The sequence below is a fragment of the Helianthus annuus genome, chromosome 17, assembly GCF_002127325.2.
Source record: "Helianthus annuus cultivar XRQ/B chromosome 17, HanXRQr2.0-SUNRISE, whole genome shotgun sequence".
NCBI lineage: Eukaryota > Viridiplantae > Streptophyta > Magnoliopsida > Asterales > Asteraceae > Helianthus > Helianthus annuus.
In genome coordinates, this window is record NC_035449.2 from 72,347,594 (window position 1) to 72,357,721 (window position 10,128).

The following is a 10,128-nucleotide window of genomic DNA, read 5'->3' on the forward strand; positions in this document are numbered from 1 at the left end:
ATAAATATAATTTTATATACCAAATAATAAAAAGAGTACATCTTTAAAAATATGCGTATTACACGGTTTGAACAAATGTAATTTTATGTACTAAATAATAAAAAAATTTATATCCTTAAAAAACCCCGTGTATTGTACGAATTGAATAAATCTAATTTTATAAATCAAATAATAAAAAGTTATATCTTAAAAACTTCTTGTATATCAGTTAATTTTATATTAAGTTTCGTAAAACCTGTTTGACCCCCAACGTCTAGCCCAAACAATAATTTTTTAACATCTAAACCCCCGTCTTTTTTTTTCTAACATTTTCGGCCCCTAACGTCTTTTTTTCTAACCCTCTTGGCCCCTAACATTTAATGGATGAGGTTAGTTTTAGGGGCCAAAAGGGTTTAAAAAGAAGACGTTGGGGGGCTCAGATGTTAAAAATAACATTTAATGGATGAGGTTAGTGTTATGGGCCAAAAGGGTTAGAAAAGAATACGTTGGGGGCTCGGATGTTAAAAAATTCCTTTTTAAGCTAAAAGGATAAAAGTGATATAACCATATGGGCCAAAATCGTAATTTACTCAAAATAATAGTATAGACTAGAAGAAGATTAAACTAAATAATAATTATCCATAAGATATTAAACTAAATAATATTTAGTAGAAGGATTATCTATAATTAATTAGAAAATATTAAATTAAAATAATAATTATCTATAAGAGATGCTCTAATATGATGACAAGTGTCACGAAAGTGGTTTCTTTTATTATATAGTATAGATATTAAAAAAAACCGGACCTTAGGTCATTGCCCCCCCCCCCCCCCCCACATTATTGTGTGTCAATTTTGTTTTTCACATTATTGTGTTTTTACTAAAACATTATTTGCCAGTTATATGTTTTAATTTTTATTTCATTTAAACTTTCCACATATAAAATACAATTTTATTATCGTTAAATAGAAAAACTAATATGATGTTTTCATGACCATTTGTACCATGGAATGGATTACCAAGTTGGTACAAAACACTGAAACAGGCCCGCCAGCATTAAAATGAAAGTAAGCTTTGTACCCGTAATTTGTTTGGGCTTCGTATACATACCGGTTTTGAGAGGACTTGGGCCAGTTGATCTTACAATTCTAAAGCCTACAACACAACTAGCCTGGTCCGCGAACGAGTGGGCTACTAGCGAGATTGGAAACTTCCCGGATTGGTTCGTTCTCATACAATCGGGCAACCGGTTCTTACATGAACCAGATCGACAGTATATAAAGATTAAAAGCATTCACATTGGAGCTTTTATATACATGCATTCTATATAATATAGAGGGGGAAAAAAGGAAACAACAAAACACAACTACATTAGAATCTCTAAAATAGAGAAAAAAATATATAGAAACTAAAGTAAACTTCTATATTTAGAGGCTCACATTTAACCCTCTATATGTTTACTATGAATGTGTAGGAAAGAGAAAAACAAATAAAACAAGTGTTTGTGAGTAGGATAGAGAGTTGGATGTGGGAGGTATTTGGGAAATAAACAAATTTTAGAGAAAGGTATGTTTTTAGTGTTATTATATAGATAGAGATGAAAGATTCAATGTGAATGCTCTAAAGAGGTTAATTGTTAATTGAACTAACCAAACAAGGTTAAGTTTAGGTTGGCTTGGTGGATGGAACCATACGTAAGTTGCATAAGGTTCTCAACTCCAAACTATGTTTAATGTTTGTAAACAAAAGCTGAATATGAATAATATGGATTTAAAGTAAAACTCCTCTTCTGTTTTCCTGTGACAACATCTTTCTTTTCTTTTCAATGGAAAATTCTTACTACTAAGAAGTTTGCCGTGTTCCGGCGATTTTTTTTTTTTTTGTTATTTAGTCTGTGTTTATATGTGTTTTGAAATCACTACGGGCGCGTTGTGAACGAAACTGCTGACAAGAATAAAAAGAAAATGGAGAAAAAAACACTAAAAGATAATCCAAAGAAAATCAACCAAAAAAATTGTATGGTAACGATGTTGTTCGTATGAAAATCGTGGTCAGAAAAGAGCAAATGGTTCTGGGTACCGGTCCCGAATTTGCTGAACCGAAAGATCTTAAGTAAAAATTCGGTACTGACTTTTGGTGTTCCTGGTACCGGTTCACTACCGTTTTTTACCTTCATATATCGGTACCGTAACCGTTATTTTTGGTATCAGTACCGATTCTGTATCGGTTGGCACCGAGCTCATCCTACCCCTGAAACTAAAAAAAGAAAAAAAATTAAAAGTTGAAGAAAATCAACAAAAATAAGTTGTACGATACCGTTGTTGTTCGTACGGTACCCGTGACCAGGAATGAGCAAATGGTACCGAGTAGCAGCATTGAATTTCCCGAACCAAAAGATTTCCAAGATCAATTTGGCACCAACTTTTGGCGTTTTCTCTACTAGTGTCGGTTTTTATCTTCATGTACCGATATCGAACAGGATCGTACCGGTATTTTCGATACCAGTACTGGCTCGATACCGGTTGACACCAAGCTTATCCCAACTCATGATATTAAAAAAATGATTAAAGTTAAAAAGTAAAGAAAATAATAATTATTATTATAATATTAAATTAAAATAATAAAAGTATTAAAAAACTATATATTATTATAATATTAAAATTACTATCTATTAGCTTATTATTATAATATAATAATAATATATGTATAATTACAAACTGTTCATTACTGAACAGGACAGTACCGGTATTTTCAATACCAGTACTGGCTTGATACCGGTTGACACCAAGCTTATCCTAACCCGTAATATTAAAAAAATGAGTAAATTGAAAAAGTAAAGAAAATAATAATTATTATTATAATATTAAATTAATAAAAGTATTATAAAAACTATATATTATTATAATATTGAAATTCCTATTCATTAGCTTCTAATTTTAATATATGTATGTATATGTATAATATTAAAATAAAATAATAAAAGTATTAAAAAATATATATTATTATAATATTAAAATTACTAGTCATTAGCTTATAATTTTAATATATATATAGTATAATTTTGAAAAACAATATAGTTATTTTGAAACTCGAAAATAAATAAAAGAGTCAACTGCTAAAATTGTCCTTAAGGTTAGAGCACTTTTGCCAGATCCGTCCAAAGAGTTTTTTTTTTTTCTCAACTTGACCACTCGGGTTTCACAAAAGTTGTCGGATTCATTAATTTTTCTAACATTATTAAAAACTACGTTACATGACGAGTATTTTGGATGGATCTGACAAGTGCCCAAATCTAAGGGACAATTTGGCCAGTTTACTTTTTCAATATTTTTATTGTTTTTTATTTACATATTCTTATCTATACTATTATAAAAAGGAGAAGTGATGTAAAATATTGTAATTTTATCATGTTTACAAATTATAAAGCACCATGTACAAGGATGTGTAAGCCATTTTAGAGGGGTTTCACCCAAAATTTTAAGACACCATAGGGGTAATAAGGGGATTTCAGCCTACATATTGAATGCTTCCGTTTCTAATGATTCATGTTCTGGTTCCTCATCGGCCATTATGAAAGAAAACCATAAGACAGAAATCCTACCTTCATCGGCCGTGAAACCATCCATCATCTATCCGGCCACTTTTTCTGATTCCGATGGCTCTGCATATCGCCAAACGCCTCCTCCGTACCCGCGCCACAACCCCTGTCGTCGCGCTTTTCTCAGCCGTTGATCGGAGCTTTTCCTCCACCTCTTCCGATCTGATTCGCGCCATTCTCTTTCCCTGCGACGGCATCGGTCCAAAGATCGCTGAATCCGTCAAACAGGTTCGACTTGTTTTTTGCCGTTTGATTTTTTTGGTCTCCGTCTCTTCTACTTTCTCTAGTGTGTGCCTGGTTTAAGGGGTTTGTTCCTCTCTATTTGTTAAAGATTTTTGATCGATTATGTCTATTGTAGCAAGGATGCTGGTTACTTATTTTCATCTTTTTAGATTTCAACAAGTTTGTTGCTCATCAACACCTTGAATTGCATATATCGGTTCATCGTTTTATATGTTTGAAATTGAAACAAGTTCCTTTTCAATCGCAGGTTCTAGGTCTTGAAACTGAAATCGGAATGTTGAAATCGCTAGATCTTCAGTCACTGGCTAGGCTTCCATGGGTGAGGTTGTGATGTATGTTTCTTGCTAATTAACGTTACATATAGTTGGTTTGGTATTTGTTTGGTTTGATTTGAATTGATAGATATGTGCTTGTTTTCTCAGTCACTCGGATTAAAATGCAGATTGGAGCATGGCACCAGACCAGAGTGTCGTTTAGTGTTGCTAGGACTGGTGAAAACGCGATACCATCACCAGCAGATTTACGTACATCTGCCAATTTCTTGGCTAGATCATAATATTCATTTTGTTTTAACAATTGACTAACACCAGCCAGGCTCTCCGAAGCCGGAAAGCTTACATCCGAACGTGTCTGCGGCTGTAAATGGTGTCGCTCTTGTTGGAACCCTATCTGACCAATTGTTCTTCGGGTGGCTCGGTGATAAACTGGGTAAGCAGAAGGTTTACGGCATCCGACCAATCATCTTTTACTTTCATTCTTGATGATCCTACTGGCAACATCTTTTACTCTTTCCTGTCACACCGTTGCATTTGATAAGACTAGGACATTGAGGACAGGGGAGTTTATGTGCAAAGCGATTGAGCCCATACACGGACATGAAGCTACTGCTTTTTGTTGCGTTACGACGTGTGAGAAAGAAGCTCTTGCTGTTGCTGCTGCTATGGAAAAAGGCACCACCCACCCGATCGGAAGGTATTGCTGTTGTTTATATTTTCATATATCATATGTCAATACTTCTTTTACTTTTCCAGCTTAAGTTGTATAACCTGTGATATTATGATGTACACAGTCAATGTCTACTTGATCTTTATCAGGGTAATATGTGATCTTCAGTCTTCTAATGGTATACACCCTTCCCTTAATAGAGGTATACACCCTTGTCCACCCTATTTTTTATAATTATTTGTGAATTTGAATATATTCTAGGCTTTTTTGGGACTTATTTATCTTATTGTTTAAGTATGGGTGTAAATGCGCCGAGCTACTCAAACTTGGCTCGAAAACAAGCTTGAAACGAGCCGAGCTTAAACGAGCTCGAGTGCAAACCTAAAAACAAGCTCGTTATGTGTTCACACAGGACCAGCAAGTGATGGAGCTCTATTTGTATTGCGATTTCTCTAAAGAAAATATGAGTAAGTTCTCAGATTTGACATCTAGAAGATTTCTCCAAGTAGTTATTGATGCTTCTTTGATTTAATTTTAATATACTGAATCATTTTATTGTGATATTTTTAGCTTTCATCAACTTCTTTATCTAAAGTGTGATGTTTATAGTTTCAAGTCAGATGAGGAGAGCCAAATTGCGTACTTAACTTTAGCGAGCCAATGAGTGAGTTGCCATAATTCTCAAAATTATGCTACAGATGCAGTGAGAGAAGCCTTTTTTATGCAAGTAAGCCCTTTTAGTTTTATAACAGTTGTTCGTTTGTTGGGGCCTCACAAAACACACACTCAAAACTCACTTAATAAACAAGATGTAAACCTATTGATGTGCAGTATGGAAAAAAGGTTGTTTAAGCTCAACTCATCCTGTTCTGGCCTGTTTAAATCGGCCTTACCAGAATCTCCGGTTATAGTTTGACCCGTTTGTTATTTTTTAGTGAACCAAAATGGACTGGGTCAGGTTGGGTTGGGTTGACCCGCAAACACTTTTGTGTCTTTTTATTGACTTCTTTGACCATTTTAAACAGTAATACAAATATACAATAGCAAACTAATATATCATAAAATAAAAAGATTTAAGAGGTTGGGAAATTTCTTATTTAACCTACATCAAACCATTTACATGTACATATACTTTTTAAATTCTCAGCTCACAAAAAGGCCATCTGGAATTGCTTAAAGACAACTTATAACAAAAGATGTGAAATTTGTTTCTGATTAGTGTGCAAAGTTTGCTTTCATTTGTGCACTCACAAACAAACTTGCTTTAAAAAAAATCCCAGCATATTATTCATGCCATAATTAGGATTTAAGAACCCTCCACATACAATATGAGAATTTTTGTAACTGGTCCCTCAAATTGGGGGGTTCAACTCGACCCAAGCTTGCTTTAAAAAAAATCCCAGCATGTTATTCATGCCATCTCTCTGTATTATGTATGAGTATGCTAGATGGGTGACTAAATGCTATTTGTCAACAGGATTCGTTCGAAGATAACAAGTCAAAGATTCTTATGATATTATGTGCAAGCCCGGATCCAAAGGAAATGCATAAGACAATATCGACATTGGAATACGGTGCAAAAGCCAAATGCATCGTGCGTGGGCCTCATACGCCAATTAAGGGAGACGGTTCATCTTCGTCAGATGTGATGTTGGGTTTGAGAATCGCGACTACTTAGGTGAGTTCGTTCAGATTTTACGGTAACATTACTGGTTTACGGTAACATAACGGTTTCATACAATGGATAATGTCAGACTTAAGTAAAAAACTGTCGACGGTAACATTACTGGTCCAGTTGAGCGTTCTTGAGATGCTTACATTAGGGCAAACCATGTCGGCCACTATGTGAGTTCGGCCAGATTTAAAGAACAATTCATTCTTTTGAAAAAGGTAATATTACCATTTTTCTCCGTTCCTTTCTAACATAACAGAAGTACATTACCGTTGCATATTGTGGTATATACATATGTTGCCTTATGGATTGATGTCTGTCGTTAAGGACATGCAAAAACCGAAATAAACTACGTAGATAGGATAAAGTCGGATATCGAACCAGAGGAGGATTGTGGAAAGCGTTATAAGGTTAAGTGTTGATTAACTAAGAAGAAAAAAATAAAGCTTCGTTGTGAGTTGATTGATTATCTAAATTTACGAACTAAAAAGTGAAGTTTAAATCAATAGAGAAACAATGGTTCCTCCAGATTTCAGGTTTTGCAGCTAGATTCAGTTATGTGTTTAATCGAAACACTTACATAGACATAAGTGTTGAATCTAATTAACCAATTGTGATAACCAACGACTAAGTACTTCGGTCAATACATAACGGGAGGTTATCGAATGATTATCAATTACAATTACAAACCCTAACCCCATGTCAAATATATCCCAATTACTAGAACTCTCGGGAACTGAATGCTTAGAAATTAAGGTTTAAATAAATGCAATTGTTTACAACCAATAAATCAAATCAAAGGTGAAAAGCATCGAATGCTTAGATCACCGAGTTAGACGATTGTCACAAACACATAAAATTATCCAAGTTACAAAACCCTCCATCCGGAGGAAACCATAAAACGACTAGCCGCTCATGTTGGTGGGATGATCTTCCTAGGCGTCTCTATCTTCGTGCCCGTGTGCTGCCGTCGAGATGATGTTCCGTTGATGTGATCAATTGAGCTCTATAATATGCTCCCCAAATTCGTGTGTATCGGCCCAACCATATTGATGATTATTTTCTTTAATCAAAGTCAAGACCCTAATTGTCGGCCCATGTGCATGCTATCGGCCCAAAAGAAATCCTACAATAGTTGCCTCAAAGTTCATGAATGAATATATATATAACGGCTGCCTTCAAAGTGAGAATGATGATGTATGTTGATGTTCTCTCTCCTTTGCCGTGCATGTGCAGCCTCCAAAATACCTCAAAGTTTGCACGCATGAGATGATGTTGTTGACTATTTTCAAAGAAACCAAACCCTCCTCATGTCACTTCTAATGATGAATGATGATATTTATTGATGATGTGAAACTTCTCAAAACCAAATCCCCTCATGTCTGCTACATGTTCGTGTATACTGTTATTTTTTAATTCCCTCCAACCATCCAAAACAATACACTCATGCGGCCCTTTATCCTTTCAACCGTAGCTTACGGTTAAAATCGTAAGTTACGGTTTCCACTTTCTGTCCAATGTTCCATTCCAAACTGTAGGTTACGTAAGGTATACCGTAGGCTACGTTTATTTGTTGTGACTCTACTAAAGACTTGATTTCAACTTTCATTTAATTACTCACAAGCCCCTAGACTTTATTCTCTCATATATCTTGTGTTCTTTGTGCATCCAAACTACCTTTCGACCCGAGTCAAGTACCGTGTAACATGATATCTCTTTAATAATCATCCGTGCTTGTCCTGTTTCATCACTAAACTCTCTAACTTCGCCGATTTAGACAGTTAACCTGTAAAACCACCAAAGCTCGTAGTTATCACATTCAAGACATGTAATCGCTTAAAACACAATAAGACACGTATTTTAACACCCTTAATTCTCATGTTTTGCACTCTCCATCATGGATGCCTCTAAGTTAATTTTGTATATATATATAGTGGTTAATTATTATTTTTGTTTATTGTTAGTTCAGCTGATTGGCCAAGGCTTAATGTCCTTTTTGATAAAAGTTTTCATCATTTGCTTTAGACGAAGGAAGAGAGGGTTCAAAATTTGTATCTTACCAAGTTTTATCTGAGTTTCATGGTAGAGATAAATGGACGTATATCATTGAAGTATATTATTTGAGAACGGGATTGGATCGAAGTATATGGACATGTACAAATTTATGCTCCCTAATATCATTTATGACAATAACGTTGTAAAAAAACCTACTTTCGATGTTTTGATGAAAATTTGTTACGGTTTAATAAATCTAACTCTTTATATTGAGCTTGTAGATTTTCTTTGCATGCTTGTGACCTTATACGTTCTTCGTCTATTTTTAATTGAATGGAATAAAATGTTAGAAATCTGGAATGGGTTGTGGTTCGTAATAGACGTCATAAATGAATCTGATATCAGTCGGGACACCCGCCGCAACGCGCGGGCATCCCCACTAGTAACTTAAAAAACGGTTTTTCAATATAAATGTCTTATTTTAATTTTTTTTAATATTTTCTTATCACCCAACAATAATTTTTATTACAGGCAAAACGATATTTTATTATATTAGGGTGGAGGGTATAGTCAATCACTCTAGGGTGTTTAAGTGAAATCCTACCCAATAATATTATGCCATGTCAACTCCCCATTTCACTCCCTATTTTGCACTCAATCAGGGGGTATCAATCACCCTAGGGTGTTTGAGTATGTTAAAAAATAAAAAATTGTGATTGGTTGAAAGGGGTTGGGACCCACCATTAAACCTCTCTCCCTCCTCTTCCCACATCGGTGAATATACACCGAAATCATTCAAACTTGCGGTGAGTCAAACAAGGCGGGGCAGTCACCGATCGGTGAACTCCATTCACCGAATAGGTTTACCAAGCCTATACCCTCCACCCTTATATACTAAATCACATCTTGCAATTGTAACAACAGTAATTTAGAAACTACAAGAGATAGTGTACAAGAGCATTAAGCATACATAGAGATTATTCTAAAGGAACATGTATGTGACTTAATGCTCTTTTGCAAGTTTGTTCTTGGACATGGTTAGTTTTTGCTTTCATTTTCGTACCATGACACAAATGTCAGTCAGCCAGTCAGGTTAAAAATATAAATTTTGTTATATTATTTGACTGAATGAGCAAAACATATTTATAAGTTGTGTTTTTAACGAGAAATATTTTCTCTCATGAGATGTTTGTTTTCTTAAATCATATTTATTCATTTTCTTTACTTATCACAATGTGTTGGACAACTATTTTATATTTTATTTTCTTAGTACATCATATATATTTTTAAATATTTTATTTTCTTAGTATATCATATATATATATATTTTTAAATACTAATAATATTAACGACAAGTAGTTTATAACATTGATTCTAGTAAAGTTCTTGAAATAAGACGAATGGAAGAGTACCCTCCCCTTTAATTTTTCTCTACATGTAAGTTCTTGAAATAAGACGAATGGAACATTACCCTCCTCGTGACTTTATAGACTAGTGACATCTTGAGGGTGAGATAAGGTTTTATAAGCAATAGATCATGATTTAGATTTCCGTAAGGGAGTTTTCCCATATTTATCGGGTTTTCTTCTGAATTTGTGTATAGGCATTGTCTAGTGGAGATGGATATGATCGGACGGTTCTGCTTGTAGCACGATAATACTTCAGTGGTCCGTCAGTGATTCAAATTTTCCGTTA

General features: G+C 34.5%; 1 long non-coding RNA gene across 12 annotated transcripts; it reads left to right on the top strand.

Moving 5' to 3' along the window:
• The first annotated feature begins 3,425 nt into the window (after positions 1-3,425).
• On the top strand, positions 3,426-8,633 carry LOC110891480. 12 transcript variants are annotated; one of them, XR_002565364.2, is made up of 8 exons: positions 3,426-3,806; positions 4,069-4,153; positions 4,244-4,793; positions 4,891-4,968; positions 5,179-5,233; positions 5,376-5,493; positions 6,244-6,656; positions 8,408-8,631. It is a non-coding gene; the product is annotated as an uncharacterized LOC110891480 (long non-coding RNA). The 12 variants fall into 12 exon arrangements; XR_002565366.2 differs by having other exon boundaries at positions 4,264-4,793; XR_002565367.2 differs by having other exon boundaries at positions 4,069-4,145.
• Positions 8,634-10,128: the final 1,495 nt, after the last annotated feature.